Below are 25,708 nucleotides of genomic sequence, written 5' to 3' on the forward strand. Positions count from 1 at the left end.
CTCAAGCGATCCTCCCACCTCAGCCTCCTAATTTCATCATTCTTAAAAAGGAATGCATCTGTTACAAACTTCAAATTCAAACATTATGGCTCCTTAAACTGCTTCTCAAAGTTTGACTGGACTTTCCAACAAGGTTTTTGTATATGCTGTTTAGTTTTGAATAATTAGAATGTAACTAACTGCCTTTTTGGATTTTACCCTATAATAAAATCCAAAATATATTTTCTCCAAGCTAAAATTCTAAATTAGATGTAAGTAATTTCTTTCCTTAAAATATGAGCAAACATATTTCTGGAAGAATAGTTTGCAGCTCCATACAGTGGATTGTATTTTATTTGTTAATTGCCTCATGGGAATGCTCACAATAACCTGAAATGTAAATACTCTTTTATGGTATTGGAGTTACATAATTGGAATTGTTACGAAGAACACTTATATCTAGGCACTCCAACCATAGTGGTTAAGAGTGAATGTGGGCTCCAAGCAGACAGCCTGTTCCTATCCCAGCTTTCCCAGTTTTTGTTTAGCCTCAGGCTAATTACTGCCCTCTCTGTGCCTTACTTTATTCTTCTGCAAAACAGGATTACTGTGTAACTTTTCGAGGTACTATTGTGAGAAATGAATTCACGCATGTACAATTATACGTTACAGGGTAAGTGCTCAAGAAACGCAGCAAATGTTGTCAGTTGGTACAGTAATAATATCTTCAGAAACTCCAGCAGGCAAATTGAAATACAGCCACTAATTTATTATGTTTATTAAGTATAACTTACTCTTCCCACAAAAAAACAAAAATTAGTTGAGTCCCTATAACAGTATCATCATGATATATTAAATTAACCTATGCAGGTTATATTAGACTCAGTATCTTTCCTCAAATGAATTTCATTGAATAGTGTGGGTTGGAGCTGCTTCCATGACTATTGCATATAATTTGTTCCTATTTGTTGCACTGAATTTGTTACCAGAATGAGTATTAAAGAATGCACATAGATATTGATTCTTCCAACCCATGAGCATGGAATGTTCTTCCATTTGTTTGTATCCTCTTTTATTTCATTGAGCAGTGTACTGCCCAAGGTAATTTATAGATTCAATGCCATCCCCATCAAGCTACCAATGACTTTCTTCACAGAATTGGAAAAAACTACTTTAAAGTTCATATGGAACCAAAAAAGAGCCCACATCGCCAAGTCAATCCTAAGCCAAAAGAACAAAGCTGGAGGCATCACACTACCTGACTTCAAACTATACTACAAGGCTACAGTAACCAAAACAGCATGGTACTGGTACCACAACAGAGACATAGATCAAGGGAACAGAACAGAGCCCTCAGAAATGATGCTGCATATCTACAACTATCTGATCTTTGACAAACTTGACAAAAACAAGAAATGGGGAAAGGATTCCCTATTTAATAAATGGTGCTGGGAAAACTGGCTAGCCATATGTAGAAAGCTGAAACTGGATCCCTTCCTTACACCTTATACAAAAATTAATTCAAGATGGATTAAAGACTTAAATGTTAGACCTAAAACCATTAAAATCCTACAAGAAAACCTAGGCAATACCATTCAGGACATAGGCATGGGCAAGGACTTCATGTCTAAAACACCAAAAGCAATGGCAACAAAAGCCAAAATTGCCAAATGGGATCTAATTAAACTAAAGAGCTTCTGCACAGCAAAAGAAACTACCATCAGAGTGAACAGGCAACCTACAGAATGGGAGAAAATTTTTGCAACCTACTCATCTGACAAAGGGCTAATATCCAGAATCTACAATGAACTCAAACAAATTTACAAGAAAAAAACAAACAACCCCATCAAAAGGTGGGCAAAGGACATGAACAGACACTTCTCAAAAGAAGACATTTATGCAGCCAAAAAACACATGAAGAAATGCTCATCATCACTGGCCATCAGAGAAATGCAAATCAAAACCACAGTGAGATGCCATCTCACACCAGTTAGAATGGCCATCATTAAAAAAGCAGGAAACAACAGGTGCTGGAGAGGATGTGGAGAAATAGGAACACTTTTACACTGTTGGTGGGACTGTAAACTAGTTCAACCATTGTGGAAGTCAGTGTGGCGATTCCTCAGGGATCTAGAACTAGAAATACCATTTGACCCAGCCATCCCATTACTGGGTATATACCCAAAGGACTATAAATCATGCTGCTATAAAGACACATGCACACGTATGTTTATTGTGGCACTATTCACAATAGCAAAGAGTTGGAACCAACCCAAATGTCCAACAACGATAGACTGGATTAAGAAAATGTGGCACATATACACCATGGAATACTATGCAGCCATAAAAAATGATGAGTTCGTGTCCTTTGTAGGGACATGGATGAAACTGGAAAACATCATTCTCAGTAAACTATCGCAAGGACAAAAAACCAAACACCGCATGTTCTCACTCATAGGTGGGAATTGAACAATGAGAACTCATGGACACAGGAAGGGGAACATCACATTCCAGGGACTGTTGTGGGGTGGGGGGAGGGGGGAGGGACAGCATTAGGAGATATACCTAATGCTAAATGACGAGTTAATGGGTGCAGGAAATCAACATGGCATATGGATACATATGTAACAAACCTGCACATTGTGCACATGTACCCTAAAACCTAAAGTATAATAAAAAAATAAATAAATAAATAAATAAAAAAGAATGCACATAGAAATAAGAATAGTATTCCCAAACAAAAACAACCAGTGGTAGTGGATAATCAGTAAACAGTCTGTAGAAAAATTCAGTAGACAGGCCGGGCACAGTGGCTCACGCCTATAATCCCAGCACTTTGGGATGCTGAGGCGGGTGGACCACAAGGTCAGGAGTTCAACACCAGCCTGGCCAACATGGTGAAGCCCCGTCTCTACTAAAAATACAAAAAAGGACCTCTTCAAGGAGAACTACAAACCACTGCTCAATGAAATAAAAGAGGATACAGACAAATGGAAGAACATTCCATGCTCATGGGTAGGAAGAATCAATATCGTGAAAATGGCCATACTGCCCAAGGTAATTTAGAGATTCAATGCCATCCCCATCAAGCTACCAATGACTTTCTTCACAGAATTGGAAAAAACTACTTTAAAGTTCATATGGAACCAAAAAAGAGCCCGCATTGCCAAGTCAATTCTAAGCCAAAAGAACAAGGCTGGAGGCATCACACTACCTGACTTCAAACTATACTACAAGGCTACAGTAACCAAAACAGCATGGTACTGGTATCAAAACAGAGATATAGACCAATGGAACAGAACAGAGCCCTCAGAAATAATGCCACATATCTACAACCATCTGATCTTTGACAAACCTGACAAAAACAAGAAATGGGGAAACGATTCCCTATTTAATAAATAGTGCTGGGAAAACTGGCTAGCCATATGTAGAAAGCTGAAACTGGATCCCTTCCTTACAGCTTATACTAAAATTAATTCAAAATGGATTAAAGACTTAAATGTTAGACCTAAAACCATAAAAATCCTAGAAGAAAGCCTAGGTAATACCATTCAGGACATAGGCATGGGCAAGGACTTCATGTCTAAAACACCAAAAGCAATGGCAACAAAAGCCAAAATTGACAAATGGGATCTAATTAAACCAAAGAGCTTCTGCACAGCAAAAGAAACTACCATCAGAGTGAACAGGGCAACCTACAGAATGGGAGAAAATTTTTGCAATCATCTGACAAAGGGCTAATATCCAGAATCTACAATGAACTCAAACAAATTTACAAGAAAAAAAAAACCCCATCGAAAAGTGGGCGAAGGATATGGACACTTCTCAAAAGAAGACATTTATGCAGCCAAAAGACACATGAAAAAATGCTCATCATCACTGGCCATCAGAGAAATGCAAATCAAAACCACAATGAGATACCATCTCACACCAGTTAGAATGGTGATCATTAAAAAGTCAGGAAACAACAGGTGCTGGAGAGGATGTGGAGAAATAGGAACACTTTTACACTGTTGGTGGGACTGTAAACTAGTTCAACCATTGTGGAAGACAGTGTGGTGATTCCTCAGGGATCTAGAACGAGCAATACCATTTGACCCAGCAATCCCATTACTGGGTATATACCCCAAGGATTATAAATCATGCTGCTATAAAGACACATGCACACGTATGTTTATTGCGGCACTATTCACAATAGCAAAGACTTGGAACCAAGCCAAATGTCCAACAATGATAGACTGGATTAAGAAAATGTGGCACATCTACACCATGGAATACTATGCAGCCATAAAAAATGATGAGTTCATGTCCTTTGTAGGGACATGGATGAAGCTGGAAACCATCATTCTCAGCAAACTATTGCAAGAACAAAAAACCAAACACCGCATGTTCTCACTCGTAGGTGGGAATTGAACAATGAGAACACATGGACACAGGAAGGGGAACATCACACACCGGGGCCTGTTGTGGGGTGGGGGGAGGGGGGAGGGATAGCATTAGGAGATATACCTAATGTTAAATGATGAGTTAATGGGTGCAGCACACCAACATGGCACATGTATACATATGTAACAAACCCGCACATTGTGCACATGTACCCTAAAACTTAAAGTATAAGAAAAAAAATTCTCCAAAAAAATACAAAAAAGTAGCTGGCCGTGGTGGTGCACACCTGTAGTCCCAGCTACTTGGGAGGCTGAGGCAGGGGAATCACTTGAACCCAGGAGGCAGAGATTGCGGTGAGCCGAGCTCGTGCCACTGCACTCCAGCCTGTCAACAGAGCGAGACACCATCTCAAAAAAAAAAAAAAAAAAGCAAAATTCAGTAGACATGGACAGTCTAAGTCCTTGCTGAGCCATGCAGGAGGGCATGTCAGTGAAGACACATACATAAAGGGCAATGTGTACTGCAGACTTGTTTATAAATTTATATTGTGAAACTTTCACATGATAGGAGACTGCAGGCCACAAGTAGGATATTATAGAAGCCTATCTTGTTACATGAACAAGTGTTTATAATAAGCAAATACATTAGGAAACATAAAAAAACATTTAGAAAGCATTATCAGTGTTTTGTCTGGGAGGTAGGATTATGGGTAACTTATGGTTTATTTTCTGATTTTCTATTTTCTTTTTCTTGATTTTTTTTCTGTTTGCTATCAGCATTTCCTAAAGTTTCTATCATCAAAGCATGTTTATTTTGTCATCAGGATATACAATGAAAGTTATTTAAGAAATAATGCTCAGTACCTTTTTCACATTGAGACAAATACTCAAGGTTGAAGTTCATGGCTCTAATCTATCTTTACTTCTAGCTGATATTTTTTTCTTACCTTCCAGAAAAACAGGCATAGTTTTTCATCTCTCCCACATAGCACCTCTTGCCAGAAACACCTTGCTCCAAATACCCATGACCCTCATTTTTTTAAAACTAGAATGGAGCATTGACATATATGTGTGTTATATTTCCTCCGTTAACTGTATTTCTGCCTATGAAGTATAGCACTGTAGCCCTGGAAAGACGTATACAAGAGTTCCTTTTCTTTTTTCATCTAGTGTCCATCTATTCATAAAGTACAGACACATATTTCTTTTTGGCCATGTAAGTAGGGAGAAGGCGATGTAGAATACTGTGACAAAAACAGATAGTTCCAGAATAGATAGGGATCATAAAGGAAATGAAGCTCTAGTAACTCAATTAGAATTAGATGCAAATGAGTTATAATGATATAAATAGCAAAGGAGAACTGACATCCATCTCCAAAATTTGATCTATATGGGGGCAGAAAGGGGAGGTGACGGGAGGGTAGAGTAGCAAAAGGAGAAGTGGAAGAAATCAGGACAAAATGGGAGGTGGGAAGAGTGGAGGGAAGGCTGGGGCTGTGTCTTCGTATTCCTTATCCACCAGACGTCCTCTGTGTTACCTTACTGAGTCTTGGGTTGCTGTTAGGTGTCCTGCATAAGGCTGTCCAAGCAGGAATGAAGTGAGGATGGTCCTCAGGACACTGGTTTCAGCTGGTGAATACAGAAGGCAACCTTGGGATGGTTAGAAATAACAGTAGCTTTTCGGTTGGATTTGCTTTTTGCTAGAGCTTTCAGGGCTAGTATAAATATACTACTTAGTTCGTGGTTATTGGCCAAAGTTCAGCTTTCAGAAGGGTCTATTTGGAGTCTTCCCTGAGGACTGAGACTGAGATGTTTGGGTAAAAGAGAACAGTGACCTACTCTTTCCTGAAGGCCTTTTAGGTGCTAGTCAAAATGCAAGGCTTTCCTCTCACCTACACATTAACTTATTGAACATTCCAAAAACTGGTGAAAGTATATATGATAGTTGTTGCTTTTTCACTAAAGAGGAATCTGAGACTCACAAAGTTTACATGACTCAAATATATGCCCCAGAGTTATCATAAGTGATGATCAGGATTTAAACCCAAGGTCACCAAAAGCCCACACAACTGGTTCCACCACATCAGATACTAGTCAACAAATCAAGAGCCAGGAAACTTATGTGGAGTGAATTAAATTCTCTGGACATGAATCTCTTGTGTTAAAAATAATGATCAAATTTGCATGATTCCTAGTCTTTTCCAGTTCTATAATTCTCTGACTTTGCCCAGGCCATCACAGGTCACCTCTAAGAAAAGCACAGATGTGAGCCCCTGATGTGTTTCTGATTGGTCTTTCTGAAGAAGCTGTTGTATAACCAGCTATATCTGAATTCTCTACTCTGTTCTAAGCCATGCAGTGACATCTGTGGGGGACTCTGGAATTCCATGGGTACCCTAGACCCAGGGACCTGTGGCCTCATCTCACTATTCATGGTTTCACTTCCCCTTGCTTCACCATTTTCCCACAGATGAGGTCAGTGGGGTCCTGATTAGTACTATTTTAAATGGAGGTCCCTACTACACAGAAGCAGTTTTCCAGCCCTTCTCATATGTAGGGATTCATTTCTAAAAGTATTTGGTGGCAGTAAACAAGCCAGCAAGAAAATAAGCCAGCAAAGATTTGATCCAAATGACCACAAGCACACAAATGACTTATCTGCAATTTCTAAAGGCTGGCCAGAATTTAAAGCATATATTATGATATAGTAGAATATTTGATTTAAAAATATTAAAAGATATGCCCATGCTATGAAGAGAGCATAATAATTTAAATATGCAAGCATTTCCCTTCAAGCATGATTAACAATGGTATGATTTCCATCCAATTTCTATTTCCAACTGTGAATTGGATTTTTAAAATCATCTTATTTTCTGAGTAAAGGTTCTGATATTAATTAAGACTAGACATTTATTAAGACATAATGCATACTGCTTTTAACTGAAAATTTTAAATTCAATTTACCTGAGGGAAATATTATAAAAGACCTCAATATGGTGATCACTTTTACTAAGCTAAATATAAATATCAATGTAGATAATGAATCAGATTTTCTAACATGGCTTATAGCATTCCTTTATAACTTCTACAAAGTGTTCATATTTAGTCTACCTTTTGGCACCAAATAAACTTTAATACAGCAGGATCTAGAAATCTCACTTGGTTCTGATGTCAATCTTTTAGAAGGACAAGAACAAGTGTTTAAGTGTCCAAGGACTGTCCTCCTCTGGAATTATCAAGTGTTGACATTATTTTCCATCAAGGAATAGGGACAGCGAAAAGAGGAATAATTTTACCAATGTATCACAAATATAAAGGTTAGCAGAAAACAGGACAAAAAAGAAGGTCTGGGGACTATTCACAGGTATTAAAGTCTTGGTAGAGGAAAGTGAGTTTTACCATGGTGCACCAGGAATCACCCGCAAATCTTCATCATCACTGTGAGTAACCAGATCACAGTGGTAACCACAGTAAGGAAGACACACTAACTGCTGAATTAAAGGCCTGCATGCATGGCTCTATACCAAGCGAAAGTCCAGATAGTCCACCAACATTTCATGTGAACCACGGAAGAAAATAGAGCCAAAATGTTTTGTTGGAGAGGCTGGGGTTGGCCCTCCGCAAATACCCTTAGTAGTCAGTTTATTTCAATAATATGAAGTAGGATCAGAAAACACATCTTAGGAGAACACTGTGAACAACTGCATCAAACAAGAGTATCCAGGTATGAATAGAAGTAGCCTAACCCTCAGTTTTGTTTTGTTTATCAATTATATGACATCTACATAGACAATGAGGAGTTTGGCATGCATTTATAGTTTTTCACCTAAAGGAACGAGCACTCAAAATAAAACTACTACAAGGGAGTTTTACTTTATCTAAAGCCCACACAAACAAGAAATCCACCCGTTTATTTAAAAATACAAACAAAACCCAAACAATGTTGTAAACTGCAAAATGCCTGGTAGGATGTTAAGACAAACACGATGTAGGGAAAATCAGATTTTATATAGTTGGGTATTATCCAAATTGTTGCTTACCCTCTTCCCTGCACAACATCTTTGAAAGTTTATAGATATTTGTTGTATCACAGCAGATGTCTAGAACAAATATTAAGCAAAGGAGAATGTATATGATCTCTCCCATTTTAGTTTTTTTTTAAAGTAGGAAGATTGACTAGATATTAACACAAATGGGTTTAAATGTGAAGCTGCCATAAAAGCAGGAACATAAATGTAATTCTCCCAGCCGCTATTTTGATGCACATTTTTGATTCCATGAATATTTTATGAAATGGCCCAAACTAAAGCCATATAACATTCCTGCATTACTGATGCTTGCGCCCGTAAGCTACGAACATTAGAGGCATGATTGAGTGCATTAAAATGAACTCATTCAGCAGTGCATTGATTACTTGAAGGGGGAGGGAAACAAAAAAAGAAAAAAAAGGAAAAAAAGAAGTTGCTCCACTTAAGAAAACAGCATACAAATCTAAAGTTTGCAACACAATAAGGGCAAAAGCAAGTTTAAATAAAATAATATCTCATAAATACAGCATGACTCTGTCTAGATCTGACATTAATTAGACAAGGTGTTAATTATGTCCAAAGATGGCTGCTGGTATTGTTCAGGTAATTTAAAATGTCACAATCTCTAAGACGCATAGACTGGTCTGTTTTAGCTCTATGCATCAGCAATTCTGAAAATAGCTAATTATTTCCTTTTCTATCGACTTGTACATTTGCCAGTAAAAACAATGCTGCAGAAACAATTGCATAAAAATAATTTGACAGATCCATAAGACCTGTTTCTTCAGCAGCACTGGTATAAGTCTTAAGCATATTTAGTTCGAAATTGTGCACATTTGCTGAAGACTTTAGGGAAATATTCCACTTTAGTTTAAAACAACAACCTAAAGGAACAATAAAGCTTTACGTGTATTATATTACATTTTAATCTGGAGCTACTGGACATCTTTGGTGTAAATTACTATTCTGTACAACATAGAGATAAAATCTGCTAGAAGCAATATTGAACAGTAGCAAAAAGAGAAAAATGTTATTGCCCCTTTGCAAAAACAAAAGACACTGCTTTCCATTTTGGCTTAACTACGTGAACAATTTATATTATCTTTAGGTTTTTACATTCAATTATGATAATTATAACGGCACTACACATGCTGAAATAGTTAAGGGCTTGCCACACTTCCAACAGAAACTATCACTTTCAAGGGTTTATCTCCTGTCACAAGAAATTTGTTGTGCACTATAACCCACTGCACACCATTGCAAAATGGAACGCTGGAAAACAAAGATTTTGTTCTGTAACTCAATAGTATCCCTAATAAACTGAGAAGAAAATGTGCCCATAACTTTTGAGTAGCTACTTTTAGATATTTAGAAGAAATGTAAGATGCTAGTTTAAAAACGGAATCCTCACTTTGTCATTTGGAGTGCTGATTTCAAGTGGACGTTATAGGAATGCTACCACACACCAGTTAAAGAGGATCGGTCATATTGACCAGACAATGAAAAGAATCCCACGTAGACAGGTTTGGGAGAACCTCACCCAGGGTTTTATTACTGATGTTGAAAATAAAAGTTCATTTATTTAAATCCAGAAAATTTGCCTAGACCTCCAAAATATTCCGGAGGAAGTGTTATTAATTGTTGCTGCTTATGATTTTAGATAGCTGAATTGTGGCCAGTCAGCAAGTCTGACTGCTCTTGGCCAACAAACCTCCAACAGTTGGTTTCAATCTAAGTTTTGTAATTTCTAAAGATAAGCATTAGGCAGCTTTACTCTTAAAAGAGCATAATTGGAGGTATCAAAATTACTCAAAAAATTTATTGAATAATGTAACATGTAAATGTATCATCTATAAAAAGTAAAGAATTAATATTAGCCATTTTGAACCTTGTATAGTTGGTAGAGTCAACTATTTTCCTCATATAATAAATTGTTTTACTTTAATGTTCCCACCTTATCTTAAAATACTAAGTAAAAAGTGCCGATAGGTATAAACATCTGAGGAGAAATAAAGTTAATATTGACATTAGATCAACTATTGAATTATATTTGCACAGGCTTTAATCAACAATGTAATTTTTACTTGAATTATGTATTGCTCATGGTTTTATATAAACCACATTCAATTTGATTTCTATATGTTTATCTGAGCAAAGAGAAAGGTGCAGAAGCATCTATGCCAAAGTATCAGTATTGATTATTGAAGATGGTGATGAGGAGAGTGAGGGGAGCTAACTTCCCCCTCCACTTCTTTGTTTTGATGGATGATTAACGTGTTATTTTGGATATTACGACAAAACCCAAAAAACTGAAAATAAGATATTTAGATGAGTATGGAGGGAGAGAAATAATGTTAGTTGAACTTCTACTATGTGCCAGGCATGACACTAGCTGCTGCTCTCTGTGTGTGTGTGTGTGTGTGTGTGTGCACGCGTGTGTGTGTGTGTCTGTCTGTGTATAACCTTACTTCACTCACCCTCAGGTGTTAGTATATTTTTGAGATGAGGAAACTGAGCCTCAGGAATTCTCTTGCCTAAATTCACATACTCAGTAGGTGGCCAACCAATGTCCAAAGCCCACTGTGGCTTTACTTCTTCAGGGTCACTCCCCTTTTTAGAAAATGGGTCAAATATTTAACTTCAAAGCCAGAGACCAAGTTTTGGCCATCTGCCCCAGTGATATCATTGGACCATTCACACACTACTTCTGAGCTTCCTTTCCTTAAGAATTCTGAAGTATGGATAACTATGCCAAGCTCCAGATGTAGTTGCAATGGGTATGGCAACAATTGTCAGCACCTTGCTCAGTGCCTGGTGCTTCACAGATATCCAATAACTTTTCACGTGGAGTTATCTAGTTTCTTTTTTTTTTTTTCAAGTTTGCAATTTGTTGTGAATCTGGACGGGCCTTTTATAGGGAATACCCCTGTTAAAGGTTATGGAATAATATCAGTTTTTCAGATTAAATGCCAGTGGAGGCACTAATTGGAAACAGCACACTTCATCCAACTCTAACACAATAAATAATCCTTACACTCCTGGTCAGTTGTACCTCTGAAGAGATATTTTAGGGGCAGTGCCTCTTCTTAGACAGAGGAAATACTGCCTCCTGAACAGTTTATTCAGTGTAGCAAGAACTGTGGGCTCGGTGCAACTATTCAAGATCTCCTTGCAAAGCTTTGAAAAAAGAAAAACCTGCTGCAGAGCAGGTACCTTTGAATGAGGCTTCCTCTCAGTGCTACTCGTTAAGCAGTAAATAATTAAAACACCCTGAAAAAGACAGGTAAAATACAAGCAGCAATGTCAGTATCACAGACATGAAAGAGAAGGGGAAGAAAATGAATTGAAAAAAAAAGAAGCAATGAAATAATTCATTTGAAGCTCTAATAAAGTTTCATTTGCAGACTTGTTTAAAGATATATCAGACTTTAGGGATGTAACCTAATTACATTTTTATTCTAAATTCCATTCAAAGATCTTGGACTTTGATTCTTTAACATAGATCAAACATGGTATAATTTTCTTGTGGCTATCAATACTTAAAAAGGATCTCTTCATTAAATACTATAAGGTCTTATGAACATGTACACATAGTAGATGAAGAATAAACTGACATGCCCCAAAAAGTGACAATTAATTTATGTAGAAATAGGAATGCGAATCCACTTCTTTAAGAAAGTTTTTAACTATCAAATTCACTTTCATTCAAGTATAAAGTGACTCAGTTTCTAACACTGGTCTAGTTGGATGCATCTTCGAAAATGTTTACTAGGGCTGGCTTTCTAAATCCATTCTCGGAATTTACTCTGAAAAATGAAATGTGCACATAGTGGCAGCGGGAAGTAGTTAGCCTCAAAATCACACAGACATTAAAGAGGAGGTGCTTTCAAGAGACTTGCAGTTTGAGTGTTAGGGAAAGGTATATTAGAATCATCAATGCTTTACACTTAGGAACTAGTTCGATTGGCTTTATTCCATGTTGTTACTAGGAAGGCTGAATGGAATAATGTGTTTGCTCTTCCAGGGAATCTTTTTGGAAAAATTTCCTCCAGAGGGACTTTTAAGATGCAAATTTGGAAGCAGTTTACAAATGGGGGAAATGAACAAGTAGGATTTATTTTTTGACTATGAAGAGAAAAAATGCTCCCAATGAACTTGCTTAGTTGTACAAAAGGTGTAACGAGACTGGAAAGTACACTAGGATTTAACACCCAGATAGAGAAACCTACAGAAAGCTTTGGTCATGACTCAGCAGCAGCCATTAGGAGTTCTTGCTGGAGTTTTTGTTTGTTTGTGTTTTAATTTAATAAGATGTCCTTTATCAGTTTATGCCATTTTCTCTTGCAACACCCTGTACATAAAGGAGGCTTTATTGTTGAAATTTTTTTAATATGATAGTAATTTAAATAGAAAATGAGTTATTTAAAACCAAAAATAACCATAATATGCTTGTCAAAATCTATTGACAGCAAACAAAGATGTTATTATCTCATACATGAATACAATACTAGATTAAGAAAGGCAAAAGAAAATTTTCACATTTACTCTATTTAAGGTGACCAGCTCAAATTTACCCAGGGCTTTCCTGGTTCTAGCAACCAAAAATCATGAGTCTTGAGAACCTCCTCAGTCCCAGGCAAATTACGGTGACACTACCCTACAACTGACCCAAAATAACAAAAGATTTTGAAAATGTAATGCAATAAAGCAAGAAAAAAAGGATATTTAGCAAAAATAAAATGCAATATAAGTTTACTGATTTTGAGGGCAAAAATATATTGGCATGAATGAAACAATACAGGAAAAATCTTAAGTATTGCTGACAACACCGTTAATCACCCAAAATGTACTTATTTTTGTCAAGTTTCATTCTATTCTGTTATATATCCATGCATAATTTTTACACAGTTGTAAAGAATTGAATACAAATTTTCTGTGTATCTAGATTATTTTATTAGAATGACATTCCATATTATTTATTTTCATAATTGTATTTTAAAAGGCTGTGCAATATTTTTTGGGGAGATATACACTTTAATCATCTGTCTAGTGCTCAGGTATTTAGATTACTTCTTTAAGTAATGTTTTTAACTATCTTAACATTTTTAGAACTGGAATTGATAGATAAGGGAGTGTGGCAAATTTTATGATTGTTAGGTTGGCGCAAAAGTAATTGCAGTTCTTCAATTAAAAGTAAAGGTAAAAATTGCAATTACTTTTGCACTAACCTAAAACCATTTACCATATTACTTTCCAAAACCATTTAAATGATTCACATCATCATGAGCAGCAATACACATGTGTTACTTTAAGAAATCATGATTACTTTTTTGTCCCTATTATAAGAAGTGTTAAATGGTTCTTTATAATTATTCAATTTGATTTTTAGGAAGTTGGTTATTTTTCTATGTATTGATTTCTTGCCATATTTCATCTTTGGTGAATTTTCTGTATTTTTGCCATTAAATTATAGTTGTCAACATTTTTCTTACCAATTGATGGATACATAAAAAAAGTTACTAAATCTGTATTATATATAATGCATATAAAGTTAATTTTTCTCTTTTTCCCTACCTCCTGCCCTATATCTGAATACTGATGCTGTTTCCTCTACTGTAATGTCTGATAATCATCCTTTCTTTCAATTTATTCAACCACATACCAACCCATTCTCTTCACCAGTCTGAATGCCTCCTGTATCTTCCTTCTGCTTTTTATTTCCTCTGTTGTAGGTTACGTCACCCACACTTGTTGAACAGCCCAATTCATATGACAAAAAACCTGTTATAAATCCGTCCAATCCTGTCTCTTCCCACTGACTCAGTTTGCTAATCTTTTTCTCTTCAACTTTGCTCTCCACATCTATTAACCTTCACGGATTTAGTTTTCTTAAGAAACCATCCTTTATAATGCATAATCTGAATAGGCTAAAATGGCATCAAGGATTAAGTAACGAGGGAGTTATGTGCTGGACCCACTGATAGAATGGGATACTCACTGAACACGACATGGGAAGCATGGGCTAGGGTAGGGCTGAGGAGAGAAGGCCTGATAAAGGCAAATGGCCACAACTGTTGGCAAATGAAAGAGGACATTAAAAAGGAGATTTTTTTTTATTTATAATTTTGCCCGGGTGAGTCCTATTTCAGAAGCCTTTTCTTATCACACTTTTAATAAAATAAGACAAGAACAAAAAACTCAAAAGGCCGACTTTGTAAGGTCTCTGCTGAGCAAATCCTTGCTAAGGAGATGGTGTTGGGTAGTGGAAAAAACACTGAATCTAAGATCTAAAGACACAGGTTTCCATCCGGCTCTGACATGTTTTAGTTGTCATTTAATTTTATTCAGCCTTAAAAAAGATGAGAATTTTGCAATATGTGACTTGGATGAACCTTAGGACATAATACTAAATGAAATAAGCCAGTCACAGAAGGACAAATACTTCATGATTCCACTCATTTGAGGTATCTAAAATAGTCAAACTCATAGAAGCAATGAATAGAATGGTGGTTGCCAGGGACAGGAGGGAGGAGTTGATGGGAAGTTGCTAATCAAGGAGTATAAAACTTCAGCTATGCAAGATGAATCAGTTCTACAGACCCTCTGCACAACTTTGTGCCTATACATAATAATATTTATTGGGAACTTAAAAATCTTTTGAGGTTAGATCTCATTAAGTATTCTTACCACAATAACATAAAAAAAAGAAACAAAATAACCTCTTAGTATCCTAGTTTCTGCTTCCTTAAAATGAGGACGATATGCATGCATGAAAAAAATACTCAGTCTCCATCAATATACCTTCTTATATGTTACTGTCATTATGTAGCTTGTAGATACATCTGACTTGTTGTAAGTCTGTCTAAATGTTACTGTTAAATCAGTTTGAAAACCATGTGTAGAGACTGTTTGTGTTTATTTATGTAAAGTATGATAGGGAGACGGTAAAAGGGCCTGATATGGATATTAGGAACTCCGGATTCAAGTCTAGCACTGGCTGCTAACTTTATGGCCATGGCAAAATTGTTCAATTACAGTGCTTCAGCTTAATACTTATCTATCAAATTAGGGTTTAGACTAGATTACTTTGAAGATCTAATGTGACTCTAAAACTCATTCGTCTAAAAGAATTGAACATAAATTCTCAACCCAGTTTTAAACAATTGAGGACTATTTTACAATTTGCTAAATCCATCTCCGCGTGTTATTCCATAGACGCTAGGTTTTCCTGACCCTTAGTGCCACCCTTACAGCATCTCTTCTTGGACATCAATTTTTAGGGATTGTAGCACTTATGAAAAATTAATCACCAGAGAACAATTCTTCCTTCTTCTATTTCCCACCCAAGCTACTGCTCTTCAAATTGTTACCTCATTTGTATGCAGTGGCCCAGCATCAAAGTGGAACAATAGGGACAAGCAGAAAAGCCTTCATGCTCCCGGAAACAAAGAGAATATGTACTGCGGAGGCACTGCACACACAACAGTGATCTTACCACTTGGAAAGGCAATGGGGAAGTTATTAATGGAGCAAAGCTTCCCCACTCTGTATGTGTTTAACGTTCTGAGGACAAAGATAAGAAAATCTTGAACACAAGTGGAGTAGGTGGTTTTGTTTTTTAATCAAAAACACAAGTCCCAAAGCAGAATAGTCTAAAGTTTTGCTAGATTGCTTTGTGGTAGATTTGCACCCTCTACGTAGAACTACAGAGAGAACTTGGGGGACATAAACAATGGAGCAGAGAGATTACCAAGATAAAATGTCAGGAGTTAAAGGGAAGAATGAGACGCTGAGGGAAGGTGAAGAGCAGACCAGGTGGGAAGCGTTGAGCGGGTTCACTAACATGGAGCTTCTCACCTCTGGAGCCCTGGGCTTCCTATGCTGGTCTGCCTGAGGACATTCACCAGTTTTACATGGGGATTCACTGAAATTGCTGCTTGTAGACCTAACACTGGGTTACAACAGTATAGCTAACTCTTCCTAGCCCTGGAAGTGAAAAGAGAAAGCAGTGTTTATACAGGCCCATGTGCCAAGCAGAGCACTAGACATTTTACTTATCACATTCAGTATCAAAGCAATTATCTGAAGGACTAGAATTTTTTTTCTAATAATTAAAGAGAGGTACAAAGAGGTTAATATTAGGCTCCTTCTCTGCTTTTCATAAAGTGACATTTTTCTCCCCCTAATTAGTAAATAATTTGACACACAGTGTTTTTAATAACTAATCATTCTTTTTTTATGACTGATCTTTCAATAATCATTTAAGCAGCCATAGAAATCAGAGCTGGAGGTGAACTAAGAGCAGATAGCATCTGCTCCAACTCCCTCATTTTAGAGCTGAGGAAAGCAAGATCTACAATGATTAAATAACTCACCTAGATTTACATAGTTAATTAGCTAATGGCAGTGTCAAAAGAGAATCTAGGTTTACTACCCAGTCTAATACATTTTTCCACTGCTAGACTTGAGTGATGCTCAAATGTCATTTTAAGTAACAAGGCCAAGATACACATTCAACATTTATCAACTCTCCTTAATTTAACCCCCATGTATGAATTTGCAGGTTTCTAATTTATTTTTATTCAATACTTGCATCCTTTATTTTTAATATCCCTTACTGCCTAAAGACCATTCAATCCATGATTAATTAACATTCCCCCACCCAAAACATATTGTCTACCTCATTAATAGTGTTGTGATTAGATCTATAATAATTCTTTAATCTTCATGATTATCTATTACCAGCTGTAAAAACCTATCCCTTTCAATAATTTGTAATTTAATGAGATTTCTAAACTTAGCTAGTTTTAAAAAATACTTAAAATATTTTTAAAATTATAACTAAACAATACATGCACAAAGTAACCAGTCCTAACAGTGTGAAAAGGAATAACAAGTCTCCCCATAATTTTGCATCATCAATGCCCTTCTCCAGAGGCTGTCCTGGTTAAAATTTTGTGTATTTGATGGGTTTTAAATCCTCTCAATAGCACTTACATCTGTATTAATTTTTAATAAAATCAAAGAGAAAATAAAATACCACACTAAAAACTGATATATCTTTTGCATTTCTTTTCGTTATTAAGGCTGTTCCTCTAATAAACTGGCAAATGTTATTCCATGACAAATAAGAAATTACAATGAAATTTTGATCAATTTTGATGTGACATCTTTATGTTAAATATGTTTTTACCTTTTTTGGAGAACTGAATATTATGATAATCAACCTCACTTCAAATGCCAAAGAATAAAGTGATATTTACAATGCAATATAGACTGAGGTAAAAAGTAAAAATTCTAGAAAAAAATTTTCATATGAGATAATTTTTTGAAAATCATCTTTTATTATTTTAGATAGTATTCAATTGATCACCATGCATATAATTGTTTTTTATGTGTAGAGTTTAAAGTGAAGAAACATTAAATTTCTCATATATATTGACTCATGCCACTCCACCATTGGTATATATTTTTTTTTATTTCTGAAATAACATCTTTGGCTACTTAAGGAAAACATTGACACCATATTGAATATTATATTAGTTTCCTGGAGCTGTCATTAAAAAGCAGTATAAACTGGGTGGCTTAAACAACAAAAATTTATGGTCTCACAGTTCTGGAGGCTGAAAGTTCAAACTCAAGGCATCAGGAGAGTTTATTCCTTCTGAGGTCACATTCACAAGTACTGGGGGTTAAGAGCTCAACATCTTTTAAGGGTTTACAATTCAACTCACAATAAATATGGTTGAAAAAGTTCTCTAAACTGAGAAAACAAAAGTACCACCAATGTATAGGGTAGTAGTCCCATCTTACTTGTGGAGCTATAAGAGCTTCCAGCCCCTACATGAGAAGCAGGGTGAGGCATGGGGAGCATGTGGGACTCATGACAGGAGGCTGAGGGCTGGAGGTAGAAAGGCCCACCCCACCCAGCAAAGAAATAACTAGAATCACAGACACGGTTACAAGTGAGGTGCACCTGGGAGCCCATGCCCGTGGCGAACTTGAGGTCAAAGCAGAGAGGAGACAGAGCCAAAGACAAGCCGTGTGTAGGGATAGTCATCAGAGGCTTCACAGCAGGAAGACTTCATTTGAAAAAATGAGATCTGTCTTCCATGATTGGGCCTAATGCCCAGATGGCTGGACATTCCCCTCACACATACAGGGCCTGGGCTTTATGGGGTAGAATCCATCACTGGGAAAGCTGTCACAAGACAGTGGGTTTGCTCCAGAAGCCAGAAAGTTCTCTGGTTTATGCAACTTCAGCCTTTTTTTTTTTTTTTTTTTTAATTCCAATGGGAGCAAAACTGGCTAGCTATATGGAGAAAGCTGAAACTCGATCCCTTCCTTACACCTTATACAAAAATTAATTCAAGATGGATTAAAGGCTTAAATGTTAGACCTGAAACCATGAAAAACCTGGAAGAAAACCTAGGCAATACCATTCAGGACATAGGCATGGGCAAGGACTTCATGTCTAAAACACCAAAAGCAATGGCAACAAAAGCCAAAATTGACAAATGGGATCTAATTAAACTAAAGAGCTTCTGCACAGCAAAAGTAACTACCATCAGAGTGAACAGGCAACCTACAGAATGGGAGAAAATTTTTGCAATGTACTCATCTGACAATGGGCTAATATCCAGAATCTACAATGAACTCAAACAAATTTACAAGAAAAAAATCAAACGACCCCATCAAAAAGTGGACAAAGGACCTGAACAGACACTTCTCAAAATAAGACATTTATGCAGCCAAAAAACACATGAAAAAATGCTCATCATCACTGGCCATCAGAGAAATGCAAATCAAAACCACAGTGAGATACCATCTCACACCAGTTAGAATGGCCATCATTAAAAAGTCAGGAAACAACAGGTGCTGGAGAGGATGTGGAGAAATAGGAACACTTTTACACTGTTGGTGGGACTGTAAACTAGTTCAACCATTGTGGAAGTCGGTGTGGAGATTCCTTGGGGATCTAGAACTAGAAATACCATTTGACCCAGCAATCCCATTACTGGGTATATACCCAAAGGATTATAAATCATGCTGCTATAAAGACACATGCACACGCATGTTTATTGTGGCACTATTCACAATAGCAAAGACTTGGAACCAAGCCAAATGTCCAACAATGATAGACTGGATTAAGAAAATGTGGCACATATACACCATGGAATACTATGTAGCCATAAAAAATGATGAGTTCATGTCCTGTGTAGGGACATGGATGAAGCTGGAAACCATCATTCTCAGCAAACTATCACAAGGACAAACCAAACACCGCATGTTCTCACTCATAGGTGGGAATTGAACAATGAGAACACATGGACACAGGAAGGGGAACATCACACACTGGGGCCTGTTGTCGGGTGGGGGGAGGGGGAGGGATAGCATTAGGAGATATACCTAATGCTAAATGATGAGTTAATGGGTGCAGCACACCAACATGGCACATGTATACATATGCAACAAACCTGCACATTGTGCACATGTACCCTAAAACCTAAAGTATAATAAAAAAATAAAAAATAAATAAATTACCCAGTCTCAGGTAGTTGCTTATAGCAATGTGAGAACAGACTAATATAGTCTGTATGCTGTGTTCAATGTTGACAACCATAACTATTGTGCCTACTCCTTTGATACCTCTGTTCTTTTTCTTTTCCCCCAACTTTTAAGTTCAGTGGCATCATGTGCAAGATGCGTGGGTTTGCTACATAAGTAAAAGTGTGCCATGGTAGTTTACTGTACAGATCATCCCATAGCCCAGGTATTAAGCTCAGCATCCATTAGCTATTCTTCCTGATGCTATCCCACACACAGTGTGTGTTGTTCCCTATGATGTGTCCATGTGTTCTCATCAGTCAGATCCCACTTATAAGTGAGAACATGTGGTGTTTGGTTTTCTGTTCCTGCATTAGTTTGCTGAGGATAATGGCTTCCAACTCTATCTATGTCCCTGCAAGGGACATGATCTTGTTCCTTTTTATGGCTGCATAGTATTCCATAGACACCTCTGTTTCATTGGCCGGTTCTTCTTCACACTGAGTTACTGAGTTAGCCTGGCAGGAGCTTTCAAGAAACTTGAGTGAAGGAAATTAGGAGTGCAGGACTGAATCAGGGAGCTCACATTTTGAGTAGTAGATCCCAATCCCAAGACCCATGAGCAGGTATTGAGTCTTTGGTCCAGATGGAAACACTAGGAAACTGTGTCAGTTAAGCGGTCTACTATTTCCTTCTGGGTTTAATCTTCGGTAATAATAATCATGGTATCCTGAAACAGTTTACAACCTTGCACAGTAAGTAAAACACTATTGTGGACCTGCAATGGAGGCATTCTACATCAGCTAGCTTTAAAAAACTGTATATTGTTATTTTTTAGATTAAAAATATGTTGCGTGTCTACTATAATGAAATAATGCAGAAATACATAAAGGAAAAAGTAAAATACATCGACTTTTTCTATACTAAAGAAATAGAAATGGAGTTTTTGAAAGACTGTTATATCGGTAAATTAAGGTATCTGTTTGTCTTCAAAAATGTTAAAACAGAAGTTTTTACTGAAGCACAAATACATAAGATATCACATTCCAAAGGGACACTTTAGACCATTGCGTGAAATTTTCAAAGACATTGCCAAACACCATTAACAGTACTCTTGAAATCCCTCATTCACAATAAGGACACATAAGTGTTGGAGATTGTATTAGTCAAAAGTCAAATTTACTACAGTGGTAGTAAATAGATCCTGAAACCTCAGGGGCTCACATAAAGTAACTTTCTTGTTCACATAGAGTCCACTGAGGGCTGGGCAGCTCTGTAGGGTAGCTGCCCTCCAAATGGTCATTCAGGGATCCAGGTTGTTTCCATCTTGTGGTTTCACCACCTCGACACAAGTTTTCCATGGTTGCCATGGCAAAATAGATATAGCATGGACAACTCATATCCGCTCTTCCATACTTCAAACTGGAAGTGACTGATTATAGCTTATTGGCCAGAATTAGCATTTTTGTAATGACAGACACATAGCACTCAATAAATTGTGGCTCTTACCATTATGGTTATTGGAAAACAACATTTTGAGTAACTGGAAAAGAGTTCATCATGTGTAGTTACCATGGTTAATTAACTATTAACCTGCTGTAGGACATTTCTATTGTGTCCTTTGTTGTTGTTGTTGTTATTATTATTATTATTATTATTATTTAGAATCAGGGTCTTACTCTGTCATCCAGGCTGGAGTGCAGTGGGATGATCATGGCTCACTGTAGCTTCAACATTCTGGGCTCAAGTGATCCTTCTGCCTCAGCCTCCTGAGTAGCTGGAATTATAGGCACGTGCCACCATACCTGACTAATTTATTTTTTGTAGAGACAGAGTCTCACTATGTTGTCCAGGCTGATCTTGAACTCCTGGCGTCAAACAATCCTCCCACCTAAGCCTCCCAAAGTGCTGAGATTACATGCATCAGCCAACGTGCCCAGTCACGTGTCCTTTTTTCACTCTTACAAATAATACATATGCAAAGACAAAACATGTCTTTATATAAATCTTTGTCTTCATATATGATTTTTTAGAAGTGACTCTTGATACATATGCCAAATTGCATGCTAGAAATGTCAGACTCATTTATCCTATCACCAGCAATGTAAGAAGCATATTTATCAAAATGTCACAAGTATTAAATGCTATGTTAAATAAATAGACAACTTTGATTCCTCCACATTTGAATTTGGTGCATATAGTCACTCACATTATTGTAATTATCAGAGGACAAATTTGACTCTTCCACTGAAATGCAAGCCCACGAATCAAGGGGCCATAAGTATCTTTTCAGCTATTATTCCCAGCACTTAGCCCAGTGCCTTGAATACAGTAGGAACACAGTAAACGTGTTTTAAAATTACAAGTGAAAAGTGGCATATCTTTAGTGCTTAAATTAGTGCTTTTTAAATTATCAATGTTGGCTTTTTTCTCATGCTTTCTACCTGGCTGAATTTCGTGGAATTGTCTCTTAATTCATTTACCTATTTTTCTACTGTTATGTTAGTTGTTTTTCTCACCAATTTGTAAATGTTCTTCATATAATAATATTAATCCATTATCATGTTTGTTTCAAATATTTCCAAGCTTTTGTTAACTTTAGTTATATGAGGTCTTTAATAAATATTTTTAAACTTATGTGTCAAATCTCTCAATTTTTGTTTCTCATAGAGGAAATTCCATTCCTCTAGCCTCGTGTTTCCTTGAGGGGACTTCCTCTCTCCTTCATTCTTCACTTCTCATCAAGGGAAGAGGCAGGACATATCTGACTGGTGAAATTCTCTACTTTCATCTTCTCTGGACTCAGTTCTCAAGGAGGGTGATCTTTGAACTCTATGAGGAAGCTCACAGGAGCAAGCATTGAGCCTGTACAAGAGCCTGAACTTGACCAGTCTGCCAGTAGCTAGGTGGTTAAGATTAATTCTGGGGGAGAATAGAGACTCTCATTAGAACAGATTAAATCTCTATTCTCTAATCAACCTTAACAATTATGATCTGTCTGACTCTTTTGTTTCCTATGAATTTGTTTTATACTTGGAGCAGAGAGGATATAATTGTCCCTCAATAAACCCCATCATTTTCCCTTGTGCTTTATTCAATTGTTTTTGTTTTGAAAGTCTTTCTCATCTAAAATTGCATAAATATTTGCCCATATTTTCTACTTGTTTTTTTAATACAGTATTTATAAAAGTTTCTCATAAAATTTATTTTTAAAATAATATAGAGAAGTAATCAACATTACTGTACAATAGTAAATATTAAAAATGAAGATAAAAATTAAAATCATACTTAATTTCATACTGTGTAGCTTCTACTGCCAAAATTACTGTGCGTTTTTTTGCAAACTTAACTTTATGTTTAATTGATTTAATTGTTTACTGTCAATTTTTTTTACATCAGGATTTCTCTATTCTTGAACTTTTAATTTTGACTTATCTTTTGTTGGGCTCCAAAATATGATATACAGAAACTGTATTCATAATGCAGTTTCTGAACCTTGCATATATAAGAATGTTTTCCTGTTGTTTCACCCAGGAACCAGAACTTTGCTCTATAGCCCTCAATTCTCAATTGTACGGCATTTCAACTCTCTTTTCTCTCCCCTCAAACTTTGTAGACTCTACTTCTTTTTACCTTCTGGCATTTATTGTTGCAAAGGAGAAAGCTGAATACTTGTCTAATTTTTAATTCAATGCAGGTGATCTGTGTTTTCTCCTTGCATACAGGTAGGAGTCTCTCTCTATTTGAATATTCAAAAAATTCCCAAGGATTTGTCTAGCTATGAATATCTCCTTATTAATTGTGACTGGAGCATGAAAAGCTATTTTAATGTGCATATTCAGAATTTTGGGGTATGTGAGGAACAAGAAAGCATTCTTAAAATATATTTGATTATTGTCTCATTTCCAATTATTGCGTATTCTTCCTCGGGAACTGCCATATTTGTCATCTTCTCTCATTGTGTTCATTTCTTAGTCCTTCCCCTGCAATTTGAGATCGTTATTCAAGTTTGTCCTCAACATCACAGACTCAATTTTTCATTATGTCAATTTCACTCTTTCTCTACTCTGTACCCTTAATTCTCCCAAGACATTGTATTGAATGCCTTCCTGATTTTATCTGGTGCTCATTCTCATATCATCTGGTTCTATCCTTATGACTTTCTAGTTTCTACTTTTGTCTTTATGAAGATACAAAGCAGTTTTCTAAAACTACCACTTTAACAGGTTTGTTCTTTTTCCCAAGTTAAGCCTCTGGATTAATGCTTAGTTTTTCTTTCATCTCCTACATCCCTCAGTTAGGAGGATGCTCTTTAGTCCTGGTATTCAAAGGCAAGCAGAGTGGACAGTCTCCCCTTGGTTCTACTCACTGACCATGTGATGCTGGTGGAATCCTCTTCTGCCAACTAAAGGTGGGTGGTAGTTGGTAAAAATTCTTGTGTTTACCAGGCATTCTTCTAGCGCTGACATTTGTTCTTCTCTTACTTTAACCCACTAGTTCTCTTCTACTTTGGTCAGTTCTTGAAAACATCTAGTCTTAGGAGTGAAGCTTCTTTTGAAGCTTACAGACTTACTCATGGTCCCATCTTTGTCCTCATTCTTAAAGGACAGGACTTTTGTGGTCATAATATAACCAAAATCTCCTTATGCATAATTTGAAGACCTGAGAGGTAGGGGTTAACACATCCAGAACTGATCCCCTGCAGGCCAGCTTCTCAGAAAAGAAGATGGATGCTAGCAAAGCTCCATAGAAACTAGTTAGGCTCAGTGCTCAAGGCAATCAATCATGACCTATTGCAAAGGCTTGTCAGGAGGCCTCTCTCTCCTGACAGGGGAGAGGTTGGTGTTCCCCAAACTATGATTGCCCATGTGGTAAATCTTACTATTTGTATGCCATGCCCTATGACTGCAACCACAAGGCCTCTCTCCTTGGTCCCTCGCCCCCTCCCTGACATCCCCTGCTGATCATGCAGGGGAGGGGCTGATGTTACATCAAATCATGAATGCTGAACTGTACCAAGGCTTTGCCATGTCATATTGCATTGCGTCTGGCTCCTAATCATACAGCATCTGATGACAGGATAATGGGAGACCAGAACCCTGCTATTGTTCCTGCCTCTGCAAGTTCTCACAAAGCAATGCTGTTCCCAGTTGGTCTGCTGTGAGTGCTGCTTACCAAGTTACCTTGCTAGCATGGCAATTGTTCCAGTAAATGGAATATCTGTCTAGGCACCCATCATGGCCTTCCAGAAGCAAGTCAGGAAAGCAGAGATAGATTAAAGACTCAAAAAGAGGGTCTAGTAGCAGAGTTGTTGTCAGCCTTTGGGAGTTGGTGACTATTAGCAGGAATGACCCCTAGGAAACTGAGGAGTGGGAGACCTACAGGGTTAAGACTCAATGATAGAATGTATTGTTTTTTTTATTGAGAGTAAAATAAGTTGCCAAGGATGGGATGGATACTGTACGGAGAAGAAAGCTGAACCACTGCTTCATAACACTCATGGAAAAATAAAACAATATCACATAGTGCCATGATCACTAAAGAATGGGTAGAGGAGATCATTAGGGAAGGGTACTGACCATCAGCAAACAGGGATAAGTGGGCTCCAATTCTAACTCCTCTCTATGAGATCAAAACGGGAAAGGGGACAGTCCCTTATAGTGGTGGCCTCCTCCAGAAGTCTGTTGCTGGGTCTGCCTTCCACTGCTAGGTGTTTCAAGGAAGGGCTGGTAGTTATTCCAATGTGTTTTCACAATACTGTGCTGCTCC

At 37.1% G+C, this 25,708-nt stretch overlaps 1 protein-coding gene across 1 annotated transcript in view; it reads right to left on the reverse strand.

Moving 5' to 3' along the window:
- Window positions 1-25,708, reverse strand: part of TTC29 (tetratricopeptide repeat domain 29) — a 314,056-nt gene that overhangs the window by 243,587 nt on the left and 44,761 nt on the right. The window lies entirely within an intron of this gene.

Source organism: Nomascus leucogenys, chromosome 7b (genome assembly GCF_006542625.1).
Source record: "Nomascus leucogenys isolate Asia chromosome 7b, Asia_NLE_v1, whole genome shotgun sequence".
Taxonomy (NCBI): domain Eukaryota; kingdom Metazoa; phylum Chordata; class Mammalia; order Primates; family Hylobatidae; genus Nomascus; species Nomascus leucogenys.